The sequence below is a fragment of the Camelus dromedarius genome, chromosome Y (genome assembly GCF_036321535.1).
Source record: "Camelus dromedarius isolate mCamDro1 chromosome Y, mCamDro1.pat, whole genome shotgun sequence".
Taxonomy (NCBI): domain Eukaryota; kingdom Metazoa; phylum Chordata; class Mammalia; order Artiodactyla; family Camelidae; genus Camelus; species Camelus dromedarius.
Window position 1 is genome coordinate 16,866,288 of NC_087473.1, and position 27,387 is coordinate 16,893,674.

The following is a 27,387-nucleotide window of genomic DNA, read 5'->3' on the forward strand; positions in this document are numbered from 1 at the left end:
GGTGGGGGGCCAAACGTGAGCGTGCCTACCTTCCCTCCCTGCACTAAGATTTGCCCAGAAATGAGTACGGGGGTCGATGAACCAGGATGCATGCATGTGTTTGTTACCCAGCAAACCGGAAGTCAGCAATTTAGTGCAAAGTTGAAATTGGAGAAGACTCCCACTGGTAAATTTTCATAGGCGAATGCCTAGGTAAGCTTTTCCTCGTCTGCCACGTCTTCACGGTAGCTCTGCCCTGTTCACTCCCATGCCCAGCGCTGTGCGGGGTTTCGCTTCTGCCTGACTTCTCTGGGACACCTCTCACTGACATTGCTGACGGTAGCCAGGCTGTCAAAACTACAGGGCGTTCTTTTGGTTTGCAAGATACAAAGGACTTGACAAAGTGTTTACAGGAGGCTAGAAGAATTTTGTCTAGATGTAAAAACAAGGACTGATAGATTAAAATATTTGAAGCGACCAGAAGACAGTGGAATTGGATCTAAAGTATAAAATACAGTGCTTGGCATGTACATTTTTCAAAAAATCAAAGCAGAGTTGATTTACAATATTATGTTAGTTTCCAGTGTGCAGCAACATGATTCAGTTATAGATATGTATTTTTCCTATTCTTTTCCTTTATAGGTTACTACAAGATATTGAATATAGTTCCCTGTGCTATATAGTATGCACTTGTTGTTTATCTATTTTATATACAGTAGTTTGCATCTATTAATCCCAAACTCCTAATTTATCTCTTTCCCCTTTGATAACGGTGAGTTTGTTTTCTATGTCTGTGACTGTTTCTGTTTCATAAATAAACTCATTTGTATCATTTTTTAGATTCCACATGTAAGTAACAATCATATGGTATTTGTGTTTCTCTGTCTGACTTACTTCACTCAGTATGACCATCTCCAGGTCCATCCATGTTGCTGAAAATGGCATTATTTCATTCTTTTTTATGGCTGAGGAATATTTCATTGTGTGTACACACACACACACACGCACACACACATACACAGACACACCACATCTTCTTTATTTATTCACCAGTCTTTGGACATTTAGGCTGCTCCCGTGTCTTGGCTATTTTAAGTAGTGCTGCTGTCAACATTGGGGTTCATGTGTCTTTTTGAATTAGAGCTTTCTCTGGATATATGCCCAGGAGTGGGATTGCTGGATCATATAGTAACTCTAATTTTAGTTTTTTAAGGAAACTCTTTACCATTTTCCATAGTGGCTGCACCAAATTACCTTCCCACCAGCAGTGTAGGAGGGTTCCCTTTTCTACGCAATCTTTCTTTCGTTTATTATTTGTAGACTTTTTAAAGATGGCCACTCTGACTGGTGGGAGGTGATACCTCATTGTAGTTTTGATTTGCATTTCCCTAATAATTAGTGATGTTGAGCATTTTTTTCACGTGCCTGTTGGCCATCTGTATGTCTTCTTTGGAGAAATGTCTATTTAGGTCTTCTGCCCACTTTTTGATTGGGTTGTTTGTTATTTTGTTATTGAGTTTATGAGCTGTTTGTATAGTCTGGAAATTGAGCTCACATGTTCCAGACAGCACAGCTACCGGGCACAGGGAGAGGCCGTGACTCCCATCAGACTCTGATGTAAGAAATGAAGATCAGTAGCAATTTGCTCCTGAAATTTGATGGATTTTTTTTTTTTTTTTAGCAGCGTACCCTAGCCTATCCTGACTAATACACGTCCCAAGGCCTTCGGCTTGCTGACGCCTCCACCGAGAATCTCCTTTCTACTGCTGGTTATCATTTGGGTCTGTGCCTACAGTCTCACGGCTCTCTACATCTTCCCCCCATCCTCCTAGGCTTTGTCAGGCCACCCTGCTTTGCTTCCCCACAGCATGCACCTCGGAGGATGTCATCGCTCTTGTAACCACCCAGCTTGCTGGACGCTGTCTCTCTGCTCCTAGCTCATTGCCTACACTTGGTTGACTCTCAATAAATGTTCAAGTGTTTGGTCGCATGTGCTCAGAAAATGTTGACGGATGGATGCAGGAATGAATGAGGGAATAAAACGTGGTGAGTCTGTGATCTCACCACACATCTGCTCAGACCTGAATGGGGAGGTTGGAGGTTTCACCTTCAAGTCCAGGTAACACGTTCAAGGTCACAGCAGCCATCCAACCTGATGACAGGTGGAGCTTTTGAGGGAAGGGATTCTGAAGAAGAAGGTCCAAGTCAGGAGAAATAAGAGGATGCATTTCCTCTAAGCCAAGGGGAGGAGAGGATGGAGAACACCCATTAGTTTTGATCTTGTAAAGAAAATTGCTACTTATGCACACAGCACCCCCACAGTCACTCTGACTGTCATGTTTTCTCGGGTCTCTCTTTCCGGAAAGGCAGGCAAATGCCACGTGTTTCTCACACTGTCATCCATCCTCGGTCACACCTTCGTGCTTATGTGAGTGTCATTTCACTCGACTGGAATCAATACCCGTTGGAGATGGAACCAGCCATTGTGTAACTTCCGTTCCCCGCCTCGGCCAGCGCACACTGGATCTCTCTTTGCTTTTGTGCAGCAGCCGGCATGTGGCTGCCACGACCGGTGCCTTCTCACCACCGGCAGCAAGATCCCATGACGTCCTCCAGACACATTTCTTTGGCCTCATACCCTGTCCCCTAGAGCGGAGATAATCTAGCCTGAATGTGAGCTCAGCACCGGAACGGCCCCACCGGGTTTGGCTGGCAGCCCCCCGAGCAAACCTTTTGTGTGTGTGTCTGTTTGATGGGCAGGCCCTGCAGACCCCCAGGACCCAGCTCCCAGAAAGCAGCTCTGCAGGGACGGGGGATCTGCTAAGTATTCTTTCCAACCTGGAGGTAAACACAAATGAGAAAAGAAGGAACTGGGGCAGGCGCTCCTGGCAGAGCTGATTTAAGTTTGCAGAGAGAGAACAATATCCAATTACAGGGACAAAAGACCTGCTATTTCGCACTCAGCCTAATGAATCAGAGGAGGACCGGCCTGAGCACAGCGGCGTGGGCTCCCAGTCCCGTTGCTGCGGGTTTTAATTTTCGTTCTGATATCTGCAACTGACGTGCGATCTCACTGAATGTTGATCGCAGAGCTCTCTGGCCGTGTGATCGCTGGGCACGCCCCTCTATAAATAACAGGCTGTGCCCAGAATAGCAGACTTCCTCATCCCTGCTGCCCAAGACGACTTCTCAGCTCCTTGGGGGTCAGGACAAGGTGAGCCACAGAAAGGTGGCAGAGAGAGGGGAAGGGACATTGTGCAGTGGGTGGAAGAGGGTCCCCTCCCAGATTTAGGTCACCAGGAATCTCAGAGTGGGATTGTTGTTGGAAATAGGGTCTTTGCAGACGTCATAACTTAAGGATCTCGATTGGAAATCGTCCTCAGTTTAAGGTGGGCCCTCAATCCAATGACTGGTGTCTTTATGAGAGAAAGGAGAGCGGGATTTACACAGAAAAGAAGACCAAGTAAAGACAGAGGCAGACGTTGGAGCCACCAGGGCACAAGCCACTGAACACCAAGCAGCCACCTGCAAAAAGTAGGGAGACTCAAGGAAAGGCCCTCCCTGGAGCCATCAGAGTGGGTACAGCCCTGCTGACACCTGGGTCTGGGACTCTGGTTCCCAGGGCAGAACTCTGAGACCCTGCACTTCTCCTGTTTCGAGACTTTCCGGTTGTGATCATGAGTTGTGGCTACCAGGGCAAACTGACATGCACCTCCACGCCGGCACCTCGGACAGCGCCAACACGCCTTGCGCAGGTCTTGGCGAAAGGCTGCCTTCCAAGCTAGACGATTCCAGGAACCCCAGAGGCTCCTGCGTTTCTGTTGAGCTCGACTGTCCTTGAAAACCACACACACGCGTCCGGACCCCACCCCTGCGATGCGTCCAGAGGGCCTGGAATCCTTCAACCATCGGCAGAAAGGGGAGTGGGGGGACTAGGATCAGGGGCTGGCAAACCCGGAAGGTTGAACTGCTTCTTGTGTGTGTTCTTTCCGCGGGGAGGAAGTTGGCTGATCCCACGCAGGACCCCAGGGTGAGAGCCAAGCATTCACAGCACAGAGCTGAAAATAAGCTTGCCTTTCACACAACCTTCTTATTTTTATGTTTTGGCACGGAACCACGTGGCGACAAAAACAAGTTTAATTAGTTTACACCTTGCACCTCAAGGTATGTGATTACTTTGCAAAAAAAAACCCAAAAAACCAGAGTGTCCGTGTCCTGCCGTAGCCCCCACCCTGGAATGGCAGGGCGGTTTTTACAAAGTGCCACGGACGTCCTTAGGCTCTGAGGCCATCGACGTTGTTGTTATAAACGTGGCCGTGGGGGTAGATCGGAGGGGAGGTTGTGGGGGGGACCAGACGCGGCTTCACTCTGTGTTCTTCCACCTTCCCGTGCTCCATGCTTCTGCACACCGGGGATTTGCTGAAGCTTGGTGCAGAGTGCGGCAGTGTCCCCCAGCTTTGCACCGCCCGCCTCCCCTCCGATGAGTTCGTCAGCATGGCAGGAAGGACGGGAGGGAAATACGGCCTCTCCTCTGGGACGTTCTCAATCACACCGCCCCTGCTGTACATAAAATAGATCGACAAGGACCTACTATACAGCACAGGGAACTATATTCAGTGTCCTTTAATAACCTATAATGGAGAAGAATCTGAAAAAGAATATATATGTGTGTGTGTATATATATATATATATATGTATATGTATAAGTGAGCCGCTATGCTGGACACCAGCAACTATAGCAACATTGTAAATCAACTATACTTCAATTAAACATATAAATCCCATGCTGTTCCGGTTCCAGAGGCTCTCAGTCTTGTGAAGATTAAAACAAGCTGGATTCAAACTCCCGGGCCGTAGGCTCCCCCCACCCCCACGACGGACCTATTAGTTTGGTCCCTGGTGTGGACGGTGGGTCCTGCTTTCCTTTGTGCGGCACTGGCGAGCTTTAACTACCATGATAGTTTTAAAAGGTGACTTTGGTCTGTTTTTGAAGATCGATTTACCAGTACAAAACGCTGGAAGGGACCACAGTCCGAGAAGCCAAGGCGTCACCTTCCTCTTATTTTATGGTTGACAGTTTTAATATTACCGCCTGGAAATTTGTTATCAAGTGGGCACACGGACGCCTCTGAATTATGGATACATATGTGGGTGTGCTCACTTACATATACACAGTCATGCGTGCATACACACACGTACATATTTCATTATTCACAGGATTGTTACTGAACCAAACTTGGGTCCACTTGCCCGCGTGCAGTAAAGCCGATGTCCTGACACCAGGCTGTGGTGAAGGAAAGTGCAGTGTTTGCTGCAGGTGCCAAGCAAGGAGTCCGGGCCGGTAGTGCTCCAAGGGACCAAACTCCCTGACGGCTTTCGGGAAAAGGGTTTTAAAGACAGAGTGAGGGAGGCAGGTTGTGGAATGTGTGACCAGCTCGTGGACGTTCTTCTGCCTGGTGGGTGGTGGGGTCATTGGGAGTCAGCGCCATCAATTTTCTGGTCCCAATGGTCTGGGGTCTCTGTGCTTGTGGGCAGCACACGGTTAACGTCTCCCACCTGGTGAGGGTTGCAGTGCCTGCAAAACAGCTCAAAGGACATGGCCCCTCGGGGTATTATCTATAGCCCTTGAGGAGCAGCCAGATGTCCTTGACTTTGTTGAGTGGCTGAACTGTGATTACTTTGTTTTTCCTTGACTGTTTTCCATAGTTTCTGCATTTTCTCACTTTTCTGGTTAAACGTATTCCTGGGAACTCAGGAAGGCCTAGGAAGCTAAAGTTCTTCTACAGACAAGAGGCAGGTGGAGGACACGGAGCGAGGGTCTGTCCCCTAGGGTCCTGCTGGGTTCCAGGGTGAGTGGAATCACTGAAGCCGTATCTGTGTCGTCACCTCCAGAGGGAAATTCCAGGACTCACGTGCCTCACTGAGTCTAGCTGGAACCTGACTGGCTGGAAGCCAGGAGGGTGGATTGTATTTGAGCCTCTGCCACCAACTGGTCGTGTGATTTCCCCAAGTCACCCGACCCTTCTGGGCTCCCGTTTCTCCTCACGCAGTTAGGCCACCAGTAAACACGGTCACTCCCACCCCCTTGTCATCAGTATATTTGTGCCTCTGTTCAGACCATTAACCTGGAACCCCAGCAGCTCAGGGTACGGTCCGGCTCCCTGGGACAGAGACTTCCGCAGACGCGTAAAAGCTGAGCATGGCTCAGGGTGGGCGTGTTCAAGTCACTCTGTGGTGGTTCTATCTTAGCTTCACCTGCTGTAACAAAATACCGGAGACCTAACAGCGGACGTGTGTTTCTTACAGTCCTGGAGGCGGGGGACCTGAGATCAGGATCGCCTACTCACCTCCTGGGGCCCCACCTCCAAACTCCGTCACCTTGAGGGTTATGGCTTCAACACACAGACTTGGGGGAGACGCAGCTCAGTCCTTAGCAGAATGGATGCTGCTTCTGAAAACTGCAGCTTTATCACTCCAGTGACTTATAAATACAAATATTTATGTACGTATGTATTTATTTAAGTGGCAGAGTTGACTTACAACGTTTTGCTTCAGGTGTACAGCAAGGTGATTCAATCTTACATATACACATACATTCTTTATACGCTTTTTTCCATTTATAGGTCAAAACGTTCCTTTGTCTTAATCTCAGCGTCATAATTTTGAGCTGCACGTTTACTCGCACACGCCGAGCCTTTGACTAGGCGAGCGCCGTCCTTGACACGAGCGTTTATTGAGTGGAAACTATTCGCCCGTCCGCTGTTCCCTGAGAAGCAGGTGTGTGCAGACAGTGGTCTGTGTTTCACACCCGTAGAGACCGCGTTCCCATTTCCTTGTTTCTGTGAACCTGAGTCCGTGGACATTTCCTTTCCGAAATACCAGGAGAGTAGCTTCTATTTTCTTTTGAATTATTCGGATGACCTAGGGAAGGTCAGTCCCAATTAGCTCAAAAAAGTATAAACCCTTGAGAGTATTGGTGAAGAAAGCTATAGTCCTCCCCGTGCCTTGGCCAGTTTCTTCCTTGTTGCTCGTGGCCGTGGACGGTATTTATATCGGGGACTGCCACGCTGGTCCAAATCTGGAACCATCCCCGTCACTCAGAAGGATAAACGGAGCAGCACGGAAAGTCACGTGCATTGTGACATCCGTTCACTACTGGTGGTTTTGTATTGAAAGAATAGCTTATTACCAACAATCTACCAATAAGCAAGGGACGAATAATGAAAACTTAAAGAGTTCGCAGAGTTCCGGAGCGCTTCAGTGACGGCGAGTCGCCACAACGAACGGCCCTCTTTCTAGAAGATGCGCGATGGAGAGCGTCCTGTGCAGGAGTGGCATGTGCAGGGACCTCTTTCTTTCTTAGGAGAGCAAACCTCAGTGCCACCTTTCCCCCTTCCCTCCTCTGTGTTACTTCCTTGCCAAAAAAGAAGAAAAAAAAAAAAGCCATTTCGGTCAAAAAAAAATCACCGGGTAGAGATCAAAAGAAAGTTCCAGAGCTGGAAATTTCACAGGAAGCAGTGGAACTGAGCAGCCCTAAACCTCATTTGTTTTATTTTTTTTTAAAAAATTACCTCATTACAATATAGGGCAAAAGCATTCGCATGTTTAAACTTGTAAGCTACACATGTAAAACTCTTTCAAAGGGAGAACAACCTAATGATGTTTTTTGAATGTAATTTGACATATGCTTTATTGGGAGAGAACCGCACTATTTGGTAATTACCAAAATTACTAGTTCTCAAATGCCTCCTAATTATTTCACGTAAAACATGTCAGTCTGGCCCCGTGTTTAAGCAGAGATTTAAAATGGTTTTTTTTTTGTTTTTTTTTTTTTTTTTGTAGCAAAATTGTGCAGAGAGGATCGTGTTTCTCAGGATATAATCATGGAACGTTCGGAGGGAACAGCGTCCGTCTGGAACACACATCCATCTCGCAGTTACTGATAGAGCTGCTCGTGTCTGCCGGCTGCCCTGCTGGCTCCCTGCTGTTACCCATACTCGTCTGCGTGTTCTCGTGGCCCTGCATGAGGCTGAAGTACCTACAGGTAGCATTTTCCTTTGCACAGTTGTGCGGCAGGGTTTGTGCATGGTGTGCTGGTGAGGGGTCCTCAATCAATGCCATTTTAGTGCACGACAATGATAACATTTTCACGGAGGTGACAAATAGCCCGTCTTCTCTGAATGACTGTTCCCCCCCCCCCGTATCTGATAAATAGGCAGACTTCCTTCCCAATGTGCCATTGAGGTTGTGTTCTCAAAAGCTGGTCGGCGGTGGAAGGTTTGGAAGGAGGAGATGCCACTGGTTGCACCGTTTCTGAGCTCCCCGGTAGACAGGACTTTGGGGTTCCGTCCACAATGCACTAACCACAAATCCATTTCTTGGCGCCTGCTAGGAGCTGGGTGTGACACTCGGTTCTGATAACATCACGGTGACTTCTCGCTGTAAGACGATGGTCAGGTGGCCTCTGCGGTTACGAAGAGACCTTGGGGGAGTGAAATCCATGGTGGGATGTTAAGTGACAGGGCAGGGCATGGAAGGAAGATGGGAGGAGACAGGATATGCTTGCTGCAGGAAGAATGAGCAGAAATTTTCAAAGCATGGGTGTTGGAGGCGGGCGTGGGGCTGGGAGGCATGAGGGTGAGGCTCAGAGTATTCCAGGCTGCAATTCCAGGCTGCATATGCCACGCGTCAGGGAGCCCAGTGATGTCAGAGGCCATGGCGCTGTTAGGACCCAGAAGGAAATGCGGCGTGGCTGGCTAGGGTGACGTGTGAACAGGCTGTGGACGGGAGGCTGGGCAGGAGCAGGGACCAGGTTCTGAAAGTCACGGTAGGGGCTCTGGAACTTGTCCTACAGGATATGGGACGATGTCACAGTTATGATCAGTTTCAAAGAGCGTCATGGTTGCATTTCTATTAGTAAAGATGTCTCCAGCTTTTTTTTTTTTTCTAAAACAGAAGGGAAGAAATAAGGCTGGAAGCAAGGAGAAAAGGGGCAGTGTCATAATACTCTGAGTGGGAGATGATGGAGACCTGATCTGGGGGGTGGTACGGGAGGCAGGAGATACGTGAAATGAGGTAGAAGTGACAGCGTCCGGTGAAGGTCCCCTGGAGAACTCTTTTACTGGGCATGCACTGTTCTCCCCTGGCAAAGAGAACCTTGAGATTCTCATCTTATTCCTCAAGTACCACTTTCTGTCATGGTTTTCACCCTCTGTTCCCATCAAAACCAAAACCTGACATCCTTTGGATGGCAAACAGCCTTCGTGTTCATCTACCAGAGTTGGCACCACAATTTCAAATTTTCATCCAAATCGTCCAACAACAATCTTCATGTTGAAATTTGAATCAGCGTTAAAGCTTACCATTTTTCCAATTTTTTAAAAAAAATTTTTTATGGACGTATAGTTGCCATACAATCTTGTTACAGGTGTACGACACAGTGGTTCACAATTTTTAAAGCTTATGCTCCATTTGTAAGTATAAAATATTGGCTATATTCCTCATGCTGTACAATATATTCTTGTAGCTTATTCTATACATAATAGTTTCTAGCTCTTACTGATCTACCCCTGATATTGCCCCCTCCCTTACCCTCTCCCCTCCGGTCACCACTGCTTTGTTGTCTGTATCTATGAGTCTGCTTCTTTTTTGTTATATTCAATAGTTGGTTATATTTTTTAGACCCCACATATGAGTGATAACATGCAGTGTTTGTCTTTGTCTGGCTGGCTTATTTCACTTGGCATAATACCCTCCAGGTCCATCCATGTTGTTGCAAATGGCAAAATTTTCGTTCTTTTTTTATGGCTGAGTAGTATTCCATTGTGTGTGTGTGTGTGTGTGTGTGTGTGTATCTCACATGTTGTTTATCCATTTATCCATTGATGTACATTTAGGTTGCTACCTTTTTAAAAAATTACACAATTTAGCACTCAGTCCGGTGTTTTGCTGAATGTGGCCATTTTTTTTAAAGCACAAAACAAGAAAGAGATATTTAATTCCTTGTAAAGTTTGCCATTAGAGTCATGTTTTATGAATGGAATTTATAACCACGGGAAGAATTATGGTCAAGTATTCCAGCTTTTCATCGCTTCCAGCTGGGCATGTCTGTATCAGGTTGGGGTTTGGCTGAAAGCAAGTGAAGTTCATTTTGGAATTTGGTAGAAAGATGATCAGGAAGGTTCTTGAAAATCGTGTGAGGTTGGAGGTCCACTCTGTCACTCTCTCTGCCACATGTGACACTAGAAGGAGACAGTGATCGATAAAGCAGGAAGAGGACCCTAGAACCTAACCACGCTGGCACCCTGATCTTGGACTCCCCAGCCTCCCGAATTCGCAGATCTTCAGAAGCCAAAATACCTATCCACCGCATGTGGCTTTGTCCTTGTAAAAGCATTGAGAACTATCAGACAATCAAACACTTAGACCATCTGGGATCGATACTTCCTCGGTACAAGATCTGCCTCAAGTAAGGATCTGCTTCTTTGACACAAGACCACAAGTCCGCAAGTAGATAGTCATACCGTGTGTATTTGGCCCCACAAGCCTTCTTAAGTCAAGCAAACAGCCTACACGGGGCTGGTTTGACTAAGATTTGTGGTAGCAGATTCAGACCTTGTCCCCTCCTGATGTCAGCTGGAATGCAACGACCTATCCATTTGGCCTTGGGAGGGGGGTGCTAATAAGATTTAAAAGATAAAATACGGTTTGCTGATGGGTTAAGTTAGTTTTTTCACACACATTGCTGAGCATCTAAGTAAATTTCACCTAATCCATTACATGCAATGAATCAGATTGCACGTGACAGCCCTTCCGTGTGACAAATGGGTTTATAAAGTATTACTCACACAGCATAATGGTAATCTGTCTGCTCCTTGGCCGGAACCCAGGCACTCCATTTTTTCCGCAACGGTCCTAATTAATCATTTCAAAGCATCATAATACACATAAAACATTTCTTTCTCAATGAGAGGTAAATAAGGTTATCAGCCCTAAAGGAACAGTATTGTCCCGCAAAGTTGTGATGAGAGAGACGGATAATTAATCAGTTCTTCCAGAGCGTCACACATGTCGGGGAAATGAAAATGTTCACAGGAGGTTATCCTATTGGACAGGTTCAGGTTTACAGGTTGAAATATCTTATCTTGAATGGTCTCCTCAATTGAGAGCTACTCGATGGCTATGCCTCGAACGTATATATTCCCCCGGGGGCTGGGAGTGTTTGGCCCCCCTCCTTTTTCAAATATCTTCCACCTCAATTGCGATAACAACGTGGTTTTTGTAACACATCTCATTCTAACACTAGGGTGGAGGTGTTATTTCCGTGCTGACAGGAGAAGTGGCAAAACTATTTTCCACCTCAATATTCTTACATTTATCATCCAACCTCTCCAAGCTGAATGGTCTATAATTCCATTTCTAGACCAATATTTTCAATCATATCCCTGCGAATGATGGGCAGTTTGATAGACAAGGGGTTGTCAACTCCGTGCAGACACTTGGAGGGTTATAATGTTCTCCTAAAAGCTGCCTTTCCCTTTAAGTCGATGAGCTACTGGTGTTTCAGGTGTGAATTTTTAAAAGGTTCTGGGTTAAGAAGAAGGCAAATGAACTTAAATACAAAACAGAAACAGACTCACAGACATAGAATACAAACTTGTGGTTGCCAAAGGGGTGGGGGGTGGGAAGGGACAGACTGGGATTTCAAAATTGTAGACTAGATAAACAAGATTATACTGTATAGCACAGGGAAATATGTACAAGATCTTGTGATAGCTCACAGTGAAAAAGAATGAGACAATGTATGTATGTTCATGTATAACTGAAAAATTGTGCTCTACACTGGAATTTGACACAACATTGTAAACTGACTACAACTCAATAAAATAAAATTGAAGAAGAATATTCTGGGTTAGAAGGCTATCTTAGATGGAGAAAACATATTAGCATCGGGCAACTAAACGATTAGGAATCATTTGAACATAACGGCTTTCCTTAAAACATAAAGAATTTCTTTTCCAAGTTGGAGGAAAAGAGGGAAGGTTTCATTTTTCTATGTTGAACTTTTTCTGTCTTTATTGTCCGCCTAACCTCAGACGTGTGTAGGAAAGGAGGAGGAAAGAGTTGGACACCTGTCTGGTCAGTTCTTTATCCTCCAAGTGTAAACACTTGAAGGTAGTGATACATGATCGAGTGGATGGTAAATTCTGCACATCCCACCTTGTGGTGAACACACAGGGGATTTTCTTCCACGTTTTTGGAGCTGTGTGTGTTATAAGAAACACACACACAAGGCTTTTTCCAGAGCACTTTCTTCTGTCTTTGGTGATGCTGAGCACAGTCACCAGGCCACCAAGGATCCTCGTCAGCCCCCCTTGACTGTGGGCACCAAGCATGAAAGGAGATGCTGGGAAGCAACGGAAAGGTGCCTTGTAGCAGAGCTCCAGCCCTGCGAACTGTCTGGACGTGGCTTGTCTTGGCGTAGCTTGTCCTGATCCACCGTAGACATGTCACCGCTGAGCGGACTTGTTAGCTGACGGGGCGTCTGTCGTGGGATCCGGCGGGCCGGTGCGTGGGCAGTAAGAGAACTTAGCAAAGACAAAGCAGGAAAGGAGTCTATCAGGGACGCTGTCATAGACAGCGGTCCTTTTTGGGGATGGGCCAATGCGTGTAATGAGGCGACGGGCTGTGTGATCAGCTCGTGTGCAAGCTTCTGGTTGGGCGTCGGTGAGGTAAGAGAGCGGTGTGTGGCGGGGAAACTCAGAGTCAAGTACTTCTTAGACAAGGTCCAGGCGTGCGCTCAGACCAGCCAGCTGTTTTGGCATTGGGGTATTATAAGGTTAGATCCGACCCAGACCGGTCAGCTCCCCTAGGTCAGGCACCTGCTGGATGGCGGACAGTACTTTATCCTTAGGCGGTGGGGTGGGCTGCACTGCGGCCGGGGTCTGCGTCTGGACGTCAGTGGGCCCCACAGCCCCGAGTGTGTGCATCTGCGCACTGGGAGATGTTCAAACCTGGCTCAACGTTCTGCCCACACTTCTTTGACCGAGAGCTTCCCAAAGAGTGGATCGTAGCAAGGACAAATACCACGTGGGACTTCTGGGAAAATACCTTCGCCTTGAGGCTCTCTAAGCTTTCCTGAAACGTGTTGACTGCTTTATATCCCAGGCTAAGAGGAAAAATTGGATAAATCAGAAAAATGAGCCAACAGCTCATACTCTGCAGGTTGGACTGTAACACAGACACACCCTTACGCAGCTAGAGACGGCACTGGGATTTGCTACCGACGAGTGTGCATTGGGGCGGGGGTGGGGGTGTCAAAGAGAAAAATCACCCTGCAGATAACTTATTTGGAAAATGACTGGTCGTGCGTCAGCACATTGGAAGCAGAGGTAGGAGTGAGGGGAATGGTAGTTGAGTGTGAATCAGAGTCCATCAGAGTTAGAATAAATGTGGTTTTAGACTGTGTAGACGGGGTGCATCCAGTAATGACCTAAGAGGAAACTGTCTTTATTTTTAGCAATAAATAGCCCTCTACTTCAAAACAAATTGGATTTGTATTGTATTATAAGAGCAATATAGCAGATTTGAAGAATACGCATTGCAGAAGTTGAAACATGCATCCCTGATTAAACTAAATAACATTGGTAGAGAGCATGATACCAGAAAAGCTGAGCTTGGAGATAGTAGCCAGCTTACAGCTGAGTTGGGGAGACGGTGATGGAGGAAGCGATGGAAGCATGGAATCCACAGGCACGACGTGGCCAGGTGGATCGACTCCGAGGGCGAGGGGATGGGAGAGTGGCCGTTCAGGGCTCCGGGAAGCCCCCAGAGTTTAGGGACCACGTGACCTATGAAGAAGCAGAGAGGGGTCGTACCACGTGTGGTGTTGTCACGCCAACGCGATGCCGAGGTGCTGAGATGCTGAGAACTGGACCCGAACTCCTCGTGAGAACCTCCTACCGGAGCTCACTGCACACAGCCAACATGGAGTCACATCTGTCGGAGCTTCCTTTTCCCCACCTCTGTGTCAGCCTTCATTCACCTTCTCAATTCATACCTTCCACCGTTTCGTAGAGACCACGTCTATTTCTGCAGCTCCACGCGATACGCCTTGAGGTATTCCCCCCCTCCGTTTTTCCAAATCTGATTTTTGCTGTTTCTTTTCACCTGCTTTCTTAACCAACCATTTCTCAGATGAATACCCTGAGGTCAAAGGAGATGAAAACTCTTGACATCTTCTTTTGAGATCTTCAGGGTTTATAAACACACCCCTTAGGCCGGACACAAAATAAGTGACTATGGCTCTGCAGAAGGGTCACCCATGGGCATGAAATACAAAGGAAGGCGGAGGGACTGTCCAAGATTGGAGGAGACTCAGAAGACAGCTAAGTAGGGTGTGGAAGCGCACACTGCATCCCGGGCCATGAACTGAACACGAGGGGCAGAACTGGAGAAACCGTGATAAGATCTCTAATTTTAGTTCAAGGCGTCGCACCAATGATAATTTCCTCTCCCATACCCCATCCTCCCCTTCCTCTCTCCTTACTCCTTCCCCCTCATCTCCCCTATATCCTCTCCCCTCTGCCCTCCCCCTCTGCCCTCCCCTCCCCCCTCCTCATCTCCCCTCTCTCCTCTCCCCTCTGCCCTCCCCTCTCCCCCTCCCCCACTTCCCCTCCCCTCTCTCCTGTGACTACTTTGGCAACTTTTGGAAAGTTTATACTTACCTTAAAATCAAAACGTTACAAGGTAAGTAAAGCTGAAGTTAACAGGAAAATAATCCTGCAGCTCACTCTCTGGCATTTTAAAAGTAGGACATTCATTCTTTTTCCTTTGTTTGGTTGAAAGTTTTTTAAAAAATGCTGTATAAGCATTTATCTGTTACTCTTTAGATGCTAACAGATTATTGGGTTTTGTTTCATGTTATTTCTAAGGCACAAAAGACTTTTTTAATTTTTTTTTGAAGTATAGTCTATTTATATTGTTGTGATAATTTCTGGTGAACAGCATAGTGATTCATTTATACATATATGTATTTCTTTCCATATTCTTTTTCATTATAGGTCATTACAAGGTATTGAATATAGTTCCCTGTGCTGTACAGTAGGACCTTGTTGTTTATCTGTTTTGTATATAGTAGTTACTATGTGCAAATCCCAAACTCCCGATTTAACCCTTCCCACCCCCTTTCCCCGCTGGTAACCATAAGTTTATTTTCTATGTCTGAGTCTGTCTCTGTTTTATAAATAAGTTCATTTGTGTTCTTTTGGTTTTTTTAGACTCCTCATATAAGTAATATCATATCATCTCCAGGTCCATCCATGATCTCATTCTTTTTTATGGCTGAGTAGTATTCCATTGTATAAATATACCACCTCTTCTTTATCCAGTCATCTGTTGATGGACATTTAGGCCGTTTCCATGTCTTGGCTATAGTAACTACTGCTGCTGTGAGTATTGGGGTGCAGGTGTCATCCTGAAGTAGGGTTCCTTCTGGATATGTGCCCAGGAGCGGGATTCCTGGGTCATATGGTAAGTCTATTCCTAGTCTTTTCAGGAATCTCCATACTGTTTTCCACAGTGGCTGCACCAAACTGCATTCCCACCAGCAGTGTAGGAGGGTTCCCTTTTCTCCACAGCCTCTCCAGCATTTGTCATTTGTGGACTTTTGAATGATGGCCATTCTGACTGGTGTCAGGTGACACCTCATGGTAGTTTTGATTTGCAATTCTCTGATAATTTAGTTATATTGAGCATTTTTTCATGTGCCTATTGGCCATTTGTGTGTCTTTGTTGGAGAATTCCTTGTTTAGGTCTTCTGCCCATTTTTGGATTGGGTTTCTTTTTTGTGGAGCTTCTTTTTTAAAAAAAAAATGAGATAAAATCCACATAATATAAAATGAACTATTTTAAACTGTATGATTCAGTGACATTTAATATGTTCACAGTATTGTGCAACCATCACAACTACCTGGTTCTAAAACGTTTTCATCACCCCAAAAGGACCGGCTGAGCAGTCACTCCCCATTTCTGTGTGCTTTCCCACCAACCCTGGGCAACCACTTACCTGCTTTCCTGCCTTATGGATTTAACGTGTAAATCTGAACATTCTCATGTAAATGGAATTGTACCATACGTGGCCCTTTCTGTCTGCGTCTTCCACTGAGAGTCGTGTTTTCCAGGTTCATCCATGTTGTAACGTGTTATCAGTGCTTCATTCCTTTTTTAAGGCTGAATACTATTTCGTCGTGTGCACAGACCCTGATTTGTTTATCCACTCATCTGTTGAGAGAGATCTGGAAGGCTTTCCCCTTTGGGCTACAGCGAATCCTGCTGTGACGAACATGCATGCACGGATTTTTGCATAGATGTATATTTTCGTTTCTCTGGGGTATCCACCTAGGACTGGAATTGCTGTGTCCCAGGTAATCCTATGTTTAACTTTCCAAGCCTCAGTCTTCACGTGCCCGAATTCCGTTCTTTGGCAGAGATCCCACTGTGGGCTTACCTGCTTTCCCTCTTACTACAGTCTTTAAGGATGTTGAACCAACATGTGAACTCTAAGATGCAGCCTTCACGGCTGTGCTCTTGGTGAACTCCTTTTATAACTTCAGTGTCTTAGAACAATGATCAGATGCGCTGGTCCTTTCTCCTTGTCTCACAACGACCATGCTTACATGTTACGGACAATTCAAGCCCCGTCCCATACAGGGGATGTTTTCATTCATTCTTCACATTTATGAACATATATATATTTTAGCAACAGCCTTTAACATTTTTATACAAGACAGTCTGGCCCTGAGTCACTTCCCTTGGATGAGTTGTGTGGAATGATCTCCAAGGGGGCCATGCTCCTTCCTGAAGGGAATCTGGGAATCTGTTTCCCTCTTGTTCTTTCGCTGCTGTACCCCCACCCCCCATCCTCACCATGGTCCTTCTGCGTCTCGTCCTTGTCCGCGATGAGAAATCCGCCTTTTGACTTCCTCCCCTGTTTTCCCTGCGGCGACTTTGGGTACCTCCCCCTGACCTCAGGGGGCTGGTGGGAATTCACTCACGGAGACGTCACCACTTCCACGCCAGGCGCCTGGCCATGGCACGTTCTGGTCCTGACCCCTTCTGATGAGGAGCGTTGTAGGGCAATTTCAATAAGGCATTTCCCCTGCCCCCCTCCCCCGAAAATATCGCACGCAATGCAGCGTTAACAGAGAACACACTTGAGGCTGCTCTTCTGACCATTTCTTGTCATTGGGTCAAATCTTCGAGCAAACCTCTACCTGGCCATTGTCGTTCTTATCGGCTACACTTTCCCCCTGACATGGAAACTCTCACCTCGGGCTGTTTTCTCTCCCTCCTGCCACCATCCCATCTCACACAGCTGCTCTCCTTGCCCGTGGACACGTGCGCCGGGCTCTTACGCGGTCCCTGTCTCCTTTTAGCCGAGGCGTGGTGATTTCTCTTTCTCATGCTCCCTTACTATGAAAAAGACAGCAAGTTTGGCTGAGACCCGCTGAGTACAAGCGCGGAAATTAAATCAGAAGTTTCGCCTCCATGCTGTGCCCGTGAGGGCCACGTTCCGTTCATCTCACCGTGACATGGAGCGCACGCCCACCTGCGGGGACTCCTGTGCCCGGGCCCGCGTGCCCCGGGCGCGCCTTCCCTGCTGATCGGAGTCCCTGCCACCCGGTCTGTAGCCGGGTGCCCGCTCTTCTCACGTGTGCGTCCTGTCTGCCCAGCACCCAGCCTCCTCCCGTGGTGCGTCTCCTCCTCCTGGCCTCCTCCTTCCTCAGAATCATCCCTAAGTCACTGCCAGCCTGCCCGGCTGGGGATGGGGAGCGTCGGAAACGAAGCAAAATAAAATAGGAAGAGTAAAAGGACTCGAGGATGTAACTTCCGCCTTCGGGATGCAAGCTCCACACGGGCAGACACTTTGCACGTGGGTGTCCAGCACCACACGGCACTTTGCCTGGTACGCGTCCGATACTCGTAAAACGTCACATGGACATCTCGGCCCGAGCACACACTCCATGGTTCATTCCTCTCCGTGCCGTCTCATCATCTCCCCAGCCCACCCGAAACACCAGCTTCCCTGCCTGCCCAGTTCCCTGCAGTCTCCCTCCCACTCCTGTACCTTTGTACCATGTGGCTTTCCTGTCCGGTACTTTTCTCCACAGCTCAGAAGACTCAGAACCCCAGCTTCTCCCCTGCAGGGAGATTTCACCGGACACCCCAACTTCCTCGTCTGTGTTCTCCCATCACCTGGCGTACGTGCTCCTCTGTATCCAGTATCATTTCAGACGTCTTTACATATTGCATGGACATATCCATTTGTAGAGACATATATATATACATAAATATTACTTGTATCCAAAATCATTTCAGATGTCTTTACATATCTGCATGGACATATCCATTTGTACAGACATATCTATACATAAATATTACTTGTATCCAGTATCATTTCAAATGTTTTTACATATCTGCATGGACATATCTTTTGTACAGACATATATATACATAAATAGTACTTGTATCCAGTATCATTTCAAATGTCTTTAAATATTTGTATGGATATATCCATTTGTAGATACATATATATACATAATATATTACTAATACACATATATTACTCAGCTTTTCGTGCTTTTAATATTTATATAAACAGGATCCCACTGGACAATTTCTTTGACTTGCTTTTTTTTTTCAATTCAATGTCACGATTGATCAATGTATTCACAGGGAGGTCTGTAGTTAGAATGTATCGACTGCCGCTACTACGTTGTGTGAATGCATTCCGTCTACAGACCACGTTGTGTGAATGCATTCCGTCTGCAGACCGTGTTGGAGAAACGAATGCTGTTCTGTGCTGTGCTCACGAGTGGGCCGTTACTGTCCGGTTCCTCTGTGTCTGGTGATGTGTCCTATTTGAAGGTAGTCTCACCAGGTTACACTTGCCATAATACATAGATTATTCCTATCAATTGTCGGTTTCCACCACGAACGTCTTTCAATTGTCGGTTTCCACCACGAACGTCTTTCAATTGTCGGTTTCCACCACGAACGTCTTTCAATTGTCGGTTTCCACCACGATCGTCTTTCTCTAACCCTAATGCTCCCTGGCATGGAGTAAATTGAAAGCCGCCTCTATGTTGCTAATGGAGTGTCTGTTATAATTTACAAAATTGCATCCTACACTCAGATTTCCAAATGTATCCATCTGTGCTTACATGGCCAATTTTCATTTAAGGGTATATTCATAACATTAATGCAACGCCAGCAGCCATAGTTTGCTCCTTTTATTATGCTACGGAATTTAATTGAAAAGCACGACTTATCTGAGTGATTTTTTAGCATTAGAGTAAAAATTATCCCCAACAGGAGCCTTCTTTACACTAGTCACACACATCAACTGACAATTACGTTTTTATTCCCAGCATTCCGAAGTTAATCATTACTCTACGCTCAGGTTAAAAAAAAAAAAAAAAGAAACAGGAATCAATAGCAAATCAACTCACAAAACAAATCTAAATATAGGAACTTCTCATTAGAATGTGCCAAAGAGGGGGGAAAAAAAAGTGATCCATTGCCTATTTCTAGCGCGGCCATTGTTTGCGGAATCATGGCTTTGAATCCCAGATTTTGGCCTAATTAAAAACAGACCTTGAATACCCCACGAACGGGGTGATTTGCATTCCAGAATCTTATATTGTCTTTTTATTTCCTACATACCTTCGGGTTTTCTTCAAAATACTGTTCCTGGGTGCACTGCTGCTTTTGAGTATTTGCAGCTCCTGGAGCTGATGACGAGAGAAAACGCGACGGCCATCACGTATGTTCTCGGGGAACGTTCGAGGGGCTTAATGAACCAGTGAAGAGGAGCGAGCGGTTTGACTCTCTGAGAATTCAAGATTGTGAAATTGCTCTATTGCTGGAGGGAAAAAATGTAAGATTTTTCACAAAAATCCTTAATAGAGCCAAGCAGGTGAATACATTCATACAGCATGAAAGCAGGATAGAGAGATTTAAGGTCTTTATTTTTTTTTTAATCTTATCAACCTCTGATTAATCGTAAAGTTCCCAAATAACTGAGCGGCCACACCTGACTGCTTCAGAAGCGCTGTCACTCATGAGCACATCTGGATTTTTGCGTTCCCACTGCCTCTCGCTAAAACAAGCTGAACAGCTGATCCCATCCGAAGTTTCCTGTGACCCAAACTTCCTTTATGTCATTTACCATCTTGTGTGGCATATTCAGTGTCTATACACACTGACCTTAGGAAAACAAGGGTGGTCCTCAAATGTTAATCCTTCCCCAAACACTTGCGTTTGGATGTAAGGACAGACTGGAGCATCGCGGACACAATGCATCAGTGACTCCATTTGGATGTTTGCATGACTGCTTTTCCCAAGCGTTGGAGTGCCTCATACAGTGCAAAGCAAAGCAGCACTTTAAAAAAAAAAAAAATTTTGTAGACGCGGAAAGGAAAAGCAGAAGCATATCCCAAGACCGACAGAGACGGAAATGAAAATTGTACGCATCAAAGCCTTCCATGAGTAGACGGTCTCATTGTTCGATCATTCTTCAGACCTGGCTAGAGTCTTGGCGTTGACTGTGATCCGTAAGACTGTGCCTCGGGCAAACTACAAAACCCCGCCTGGGAGAATATGACATTTTAGTGTCTACTGAGCTCTTGTGGAGTTTTGGTCTTATTTCTTTTTTAAAGGAAGAAAAAAAAAGTTAGGCAGGCAGAGAAAACAGTCTTACTTTCACCATTTTGCAGCGGATGAAATAGGCAGTTAGGCAGATGGGTCATTTGTCCCCAGTTTCTGTCCCCAGTCAGTGCCGAGGTCAGGATCAGAATCCACATCGTGGATTAATTCACGGAGCACAGCCTCCTCCGTTCTAGCTGCCTCTCCGTTTCACGGAGCAGGGACGTTTACTAAAAAGCATGCGACGTCATTACCACCTGAACTGGACATATTCAATCTCCAAGACGCAGGGCTCTCTGCTACGCCGCATGGCGTGACTCTGTGGAATCTGCAGTCTGGAGGGAAACAAAGCAAAAACCACGAGTGGTTTAAAAAAGAAAGAAAGAAAGAAAAGGAAACAGGAAAAAAAATGAGGACATAAACCAAAAACACATCACAGGAAAGATAATGGAATGATGTTGCACACGGGGTTTCCCATGAAAATGTGCAAAGCGATCTCTTGGTCGGGGCATGGAGTGGAGTAGTCACGGGGTGTGACTCAAAGTTATCTGACCTCACCCCACTTGGAAAGAACCCCAACAGAGCAGTGATGAAGTGAAGCGTTCTCTTTAATCAGATCCGTATTTAAAAGAAAGGTCAAGGATGAGTGAAGTCTGGGTGTCTGGCCTTGTTGCAAGATAAGATCACTCAAGCGCACTTTAAAACTGTGAGCGTCTGCGTTGATGACAGGATGTGTACGAACCTATTAATGTTCGTAGAGACTGGTCAGGAGGAAACCTGTGTTCTAGTGCCTCTTGGAGGGGGAACAAGTAGCTGAGTTTATTAGGGTTTCTAACTGCCTCGGATTCAACGCCGTGGGCAATGTTTTCTGGCGTTGAAGGTGTAAGTCCGTTGCAGAGAAGAAAGAAAAAGCAGCCTCCGAGAGGTAAACCGTCCGTCTAAGCATTTCCGCAGGGAAACCTGCAGGTGTACCTGTTCTGGGAACAGACAAAGGTTCTCACGAGGGAGGAGAAGCCCCCGATGATGGAATCGGTGGCGATGACAGAGCGAGCCAGGAGTCAGGGCTTCCACCCGCGCGGAGGCAGCGTGGCGCTCGGTCGTAAACAACGCTGGCCGTGCTGGGAGGGAAGGGGTCCGTGGAGGAGAGCCTTCTTTGTCACCCCGAGAGCATTCTGTGTCGTTCCGCAGTGTGGCTGACCTTGCACCTCTGACTGCCGGAAGGTTATTCGAACTCACAGACGTACGGATGAGCACAACGGAATGTTCCTTCTGCACGACGAGACGTCGGCCCTGTAGCGGCCGTGATTGAGAAGCCTGCTGGGTTCTTCACGGAGGGGATGGTCAGGAACTCACGGGCTAGAAACCAGGGGGTTGTTCCGATGCTCCACTCTGCACGTCTGTGTGAGATGTCTGTCCCCCCCCACCCATGACTCGATGACGGCTTCCGCGAGGACAGACGTTGAACCTATCTGGGGACGGTCCTACCTCTCTGAGGAGCGTCGAGAACTAGCCTAGTTCAGTGGCCCTCGAATTGCGGTCCTGGGGTCAGCGTCCCCTGGGAACTCATTAGGAATGCCAGTCCTTAGGGTCCTGCACTCCTGCAGAATAGGAACCTTTGGAACCTCCAGGGTGGGGAGCCCTGTGGGTGGGGCCGTCCCGGTGATTGCAACGTTTGCTCAAGTCGGAGCACGCTGCTGTAGCTGAGCTTTGCCCAGCTCCGTCCTGCCCGAGGGTATGAGCCACTGGGACATGATCTGAAAGGTCTTGGCCGCATCTCTGAAGAGTCCGACGCAGCATTAGGATGTAACGAGTTTGTCGTGAGTACCTGGCTCTCCCTGAAGGTTCTCATTTGGCACTTCGGGCGCGTGAGCGCCGCTCTCCGGACTCACCTGGTGACACCCGTCACGAGAATCATACGCAGAATGGAAGGGGGCCTGCGATGAGATCGTTTCCCTCATGGCTCCCTGGAAATGAAATTGCTAAGAAAACGGACTTGAGGTTAAAAAGTAAGTAATGAGTAACCACTGGATGAGTCAAACCCTCCCACCTTATTTTTCCTGTGGGGGAAAAATTTTTTTTTTTAAAGTATTAACAAGAATCATGATAGTGTCTGATTTTTAGTTAATGTTCAGGTGCAAAGAAATGGTCACAGCATCGTCACAGCAAAGCCAGCCTCCTCGTTAAAGTCATTCTCTTCCATCAGGAACAGAAAGATTATTGCTGAAATCATTCCTTGTTCAGATACCTAAGCATGAGAACAGATACTAAATCGCAGAAGGAAGTACTGATAAACTTTGTTACCACAAATGATTTATCTGGGATAAGCTGCTAATTTTCTAGAAAAGAATATGTTACTAATATTAACTCAGGAAGAAAGAGAAAAAAACAAATTAATCAGTTTTACAACCCCAGTTATGAGGTGCAGAGGAAATACATACCCCTGTTGGCATGAAATCTGATTTATCTGAAGGGCACGTTTGGTGAAAATTTCAAGAAACGTATGAACGTAGTGTAATCTCTGTGAGTGTAGTCCACCATTCTGTCAAGCTGCTATAACCCTGATTTTTTTTTTTTAAACACAGAGAAAAATGAAATGATGACTAATTAAACTCTAAGTTCCATCAAGCAGACAGAGGCAACAATAAACGTAAAACATGAGCAGTTGCAGCGTCCTGGCCGGAAAATACAACTTCCAAATGGAGTTCATCCCAGCAACGCGAGGATGTTCAGAATTAGGTGATCGATTAAGATATCATATTAACATTGGAAGAGGACACTAATGCACTCACAGTAATGTGTCCAGGAGGAAAATTAATGAACACAAAAGGCATCAACTAGGGAAAGGAGTGCTTTGCACAAGAAACTTGCAGCAAACATCATGTCATGATGCAGAACTTTGCTGCCGGAGGCGTTTGGGGCTTATGAGCTCCTACCTGGAGAACAAAATGGCAGTTTCTCCTTCCCTGTCCTCAGGGCCGTTCCCAGAAATGCTCCAGATTCTCCCACAGCAGTAGGACCTGGACGAGGCGGACCCGCCCCTAGAAGCCCACAGGAGGCTTGTTGCTGTGTCTTCCCGTAGTGTCGGTTCCCAGTGAGGCCCACCCAAGAGGTCCTTGGAAAATCTCCTTCTTTTCTGGCCTTTTGCAAGTGGAAAAAGATCTGGGACGGTCTTGTCAACTCATCCAGGCTGCGTTAGGGAAACAACACGCGTTTAAAAACTCCCTAAGCATTAGGGTGTGAACTGGTGAGACGTGCTTTGGGCACGGCAACGAAAATCGATTGCAACGTTAATTTTTTCATTTATCATCACACACAAGCAAATGAGGGCGAATGCATCTGGGCGGTGCTGGGTTACAAAGTTAAAATGGAGGGGAGGGTCTGGCTCAAGCGGTAGAGCGTGTTCCTAGCATGCACGAGGTCCTGGGTTCAATCCCCAGTGTCTCCTCCAGAAATAAATCAACCTCATTACCTCCCCCCTCAAAAAACAAAGTTAAAATAGCTTTCTTCACCAGCGGGTGCCAGGGTCTTGGATATACTCGTGGTCGGGGTGAACACGGGAGGACTTCCAAGATGAGCTGTTTCCCACACTTACTTCATCTGCGGAAAATCAGCCCCAGAAACGTACACTGGACCAGGCTGTTTTATGCTATTATGGATGGTTCCAATTTCATATGTGTGATATTTAAGTTCTAACCAGTCCTAAACAGAACACAAAATATAGAGCACAGGGGGAAAAAAAGTACTTAATTAAGCTCAATATAAGCCAAATAAGTTGAAGGCTGTGAGAAAATAATCCTGAAGCAGACATTGCTTTTTCATTATAAACAGTCAAAACAATAAAAAAAATAAAATAAAATGAAAAGGTCATGGTTGACCTACAAAGACTCAAATCATTGTAGAGTCAGTGGCTCCAAAAAAAAAAAAAAGTCATATATTGAGCAAACCAGCCTTGAATGCTTTTCTTTTCTTTCTTTTTTTTTTTTTTTATTCTTTTCAATGCTAAGAAGTAGCTTCAGTAAATGATGGAAGTAGAAATACAGGAAATTTTTCATCATGAAAAAACACGGATATGGCAGTTATAAGAAGAATGGTATTTTGTATCCTCACGCACAGTCATTTTCAAAACAATGGAGACTAAAAAAGACAGACCCCAGCATGACCACTGCAGGTCATGTGCGTTCCAGCATAACTGCTTTGATTAACCCCGGATGATGACATCTTTAAACCAACTTCATCGGGACGGTCATTCCACAGAATGAAAATCAATTGTAATGGATATAAAAATAGATCGCTGTAGCAGCTGATCATCTTACAGGGGCACTTGGAAAACAAGTAGAAAGCGTCCAACACCGGAACAAAGCAGCGATCAAGGAACACATACTATGAAAGGAGGAGGGGGCTGGCGGGAGCAGATGGCCGCTAACATGAAAAACAACTTTGTGCATAATAGCAAGAAAAAAGGGGGAAAGATTTTACCCAAGAAATTGGCATCTCCTATAGTCTTCGTGGGATTGAAATTATTTAATTTTTTAAAACTTAATTTAATTTTTTATTGAAATACAGTCAGTTACAATGTATCAGTTTCTGGTGTACAGCCCAATGTCCCAGTCATGCATATATATACATATGTTCATTTTCGTATTCTTTTTTCATTAAAGGTTATTACACAGTGTTGACTATAGTTCCCTGTGCTATAGAGAATTTTTAAAATTTGTTTTTATATATAGTGGCTAACATTTGTAAATCTCAAACTCCCAAATTTATCCCTTACCACCCTCTTTCTTCAGTAACCGTAAGATTGTTTTCTATGTCTGCGAGTCTGCTTCTGTTTGTAAATAAGTTCATTTTTATCATTTTTTTTAGATTCCACATATGAGTGACATCATAAGATATTTGTCTTTCTCTGTCTGACTTACTTCACTTAGTATGAGCATCCCCATGTCCATCTATGTTGCTGCAAATGGCATTACTTCATTCTTTTTTCATGGCCGAGTAGTATTCCATTGTATAAATGTAACACAACTTCTTTATCCAGTCATCTGTTGATGGACATTTAGGCTGCTTCCATGTCTTGGCTGTTGTAAATGGTGCTCCTATGAACACTGGGGTGCACGTGTCTTGAAATCATTTTAGAATGCTCCTGGCAAGCCATCTGAGCCCTGGCAATGAGTCTTCACAGTACTTGTAACTTTTGACTGAGTAATTTCAATTTTAGGAATATTTCCTACGGGAACTGTCAGAAAAGCAGGAAGAGATTTTTGTGCACCAATAGTCACTGTCATATTGTTTATTACACCTACAAATTAGAAGCAACATGTAAATAAAGTAAATAAAAAGCAAACAGACGTGATCATCACGACATTTTTCAGAGGAAACAAGCTTAAAATTCCTAATGTATCAGTTGCTCCCATAAATCAAGAAACGACAACATATGAAAAATGCTCAAAGAGAAAAAAAAAGATTAAATATTTGAATCCTGTTCAGCAAGGAAATGACATAAGTTAAAAAAAAAGAGGGACAGAAAATATTTAACCTCGTTAGAAGTCAAAGGTAGAGAAACTAAAACTGAATTCTCAATAATTTTTGCCTACAAAAATCATTAAAAGTTAAAATGCATAATGGCCAGGACTTGTCAATGGGGCCTGGTTTTCTTTGAAAGCAGCCAAGACGTCTACCTCGTGACCATTATCATAATTTTAACACCATATTTATGTATCTGGTTTGTGATTAAAATGCACATTTCTCCCACTAGAAGATCAGCCTCAGGAAGGTGGGATTTATACGAACTTTTTTCCCCTGTGTATTCCTGACACCCAGTAGGGCTCAGTCAATATTAATCAAAGGGTAGCTGAGCATTGATAGATTCTCAGACCCTGCTCAACGGAGTATAAACACTCACCCATCCTGATGGTGTTGCTGAATTATGCGTCCGCGTTCATAAAACTCACATCCTCGTTGAATCAGCCATTCCCATCCCATCAATTTATCTCCAGAACGGCTTATTTTTCACTGAATGGGCATCTTTATCCCCCTCACTCTGTGGGGAAAATGTCTCTAAATGAAAGAGGCTAATCAAGCCAGGGCACTGTGGCGAAGAGGAAGGCGTGCACGGTGACACAGGAGGGCTGAGGCAGGTGCCAGCACGCGGGCACCGGAGGGCAGGAGAGCAGAGCGGAACCCCGGCGTGGCTCAGGGCGGGAGGGAGCGCACAGGGGCACCTTCCTGGGATGGTGTCAGCCCTCGTGCAGATGAGGGATGGAGCCAAAACGGAAACACACAGGAAGACGGTCTGCGGAACCACCGGCCGAGCCCTGCCACCTTAGCATCCTGGGAGCTCCAGTCTCCGTCCCCAGGCTTCCCTTCAACGAAGAGAGGGCGTTCTCTGCATAGAAGTGGACCGGGGACGGGTGGGGGGCTTCAGACCCTCCATCTCCAGGACCAGTTGTTCCTAGCACTGGTCATCGAGGAAGTTTCAGCCAGCCTTGCGAAAACCCACGCACAAACCCACGGAGGAGCGGCAAGCCGGTCGGTGAGCCCAGCCCAGCCTGGCCCAGCCCAGCCCGGCCCAGCCCGGCCCAGCCCAGCCCAGCCTGGCCCAGCCCAGTGCGGCAGCCTGTTTCCCGGTGAACCTGCCATGGAGAGACCTTCACCTGCTGGAGATCTTGGTCTCCTCCTCCAGGTGACTATAGGTGCCTGCATTTC

The 27,387-nt window shown here is 46.1% G+C and overlaps 1 protein-coding gene across 2 annotated transcripts in view; it reads left to right on the plus strand.

The window, feature by feature from the left end:
* LOC105086568 (pseudouridine-5'-phosphatase) overlaps positions 1–27,387 on the plus strand; it is a 498,657-nt gene that overhangs the window by 348,829 nt on the left and 122,441 nt on the right. The window contains exon 5 of one of the 2 annotated variants that reach the window (XR_010379551.1): positions 7,822–8,023. The exons of the other annotated variant lie outside the window; for it this stretch is intronic. The gene's annotated coding sequence lies outside the window, so the exon portion shown is untranslated. The remainder of the gene's footprint in view (positions 1–7,821; positions 8,024–27,387) is intronic. 2 annotated transcript variants of the gene reach the window in all.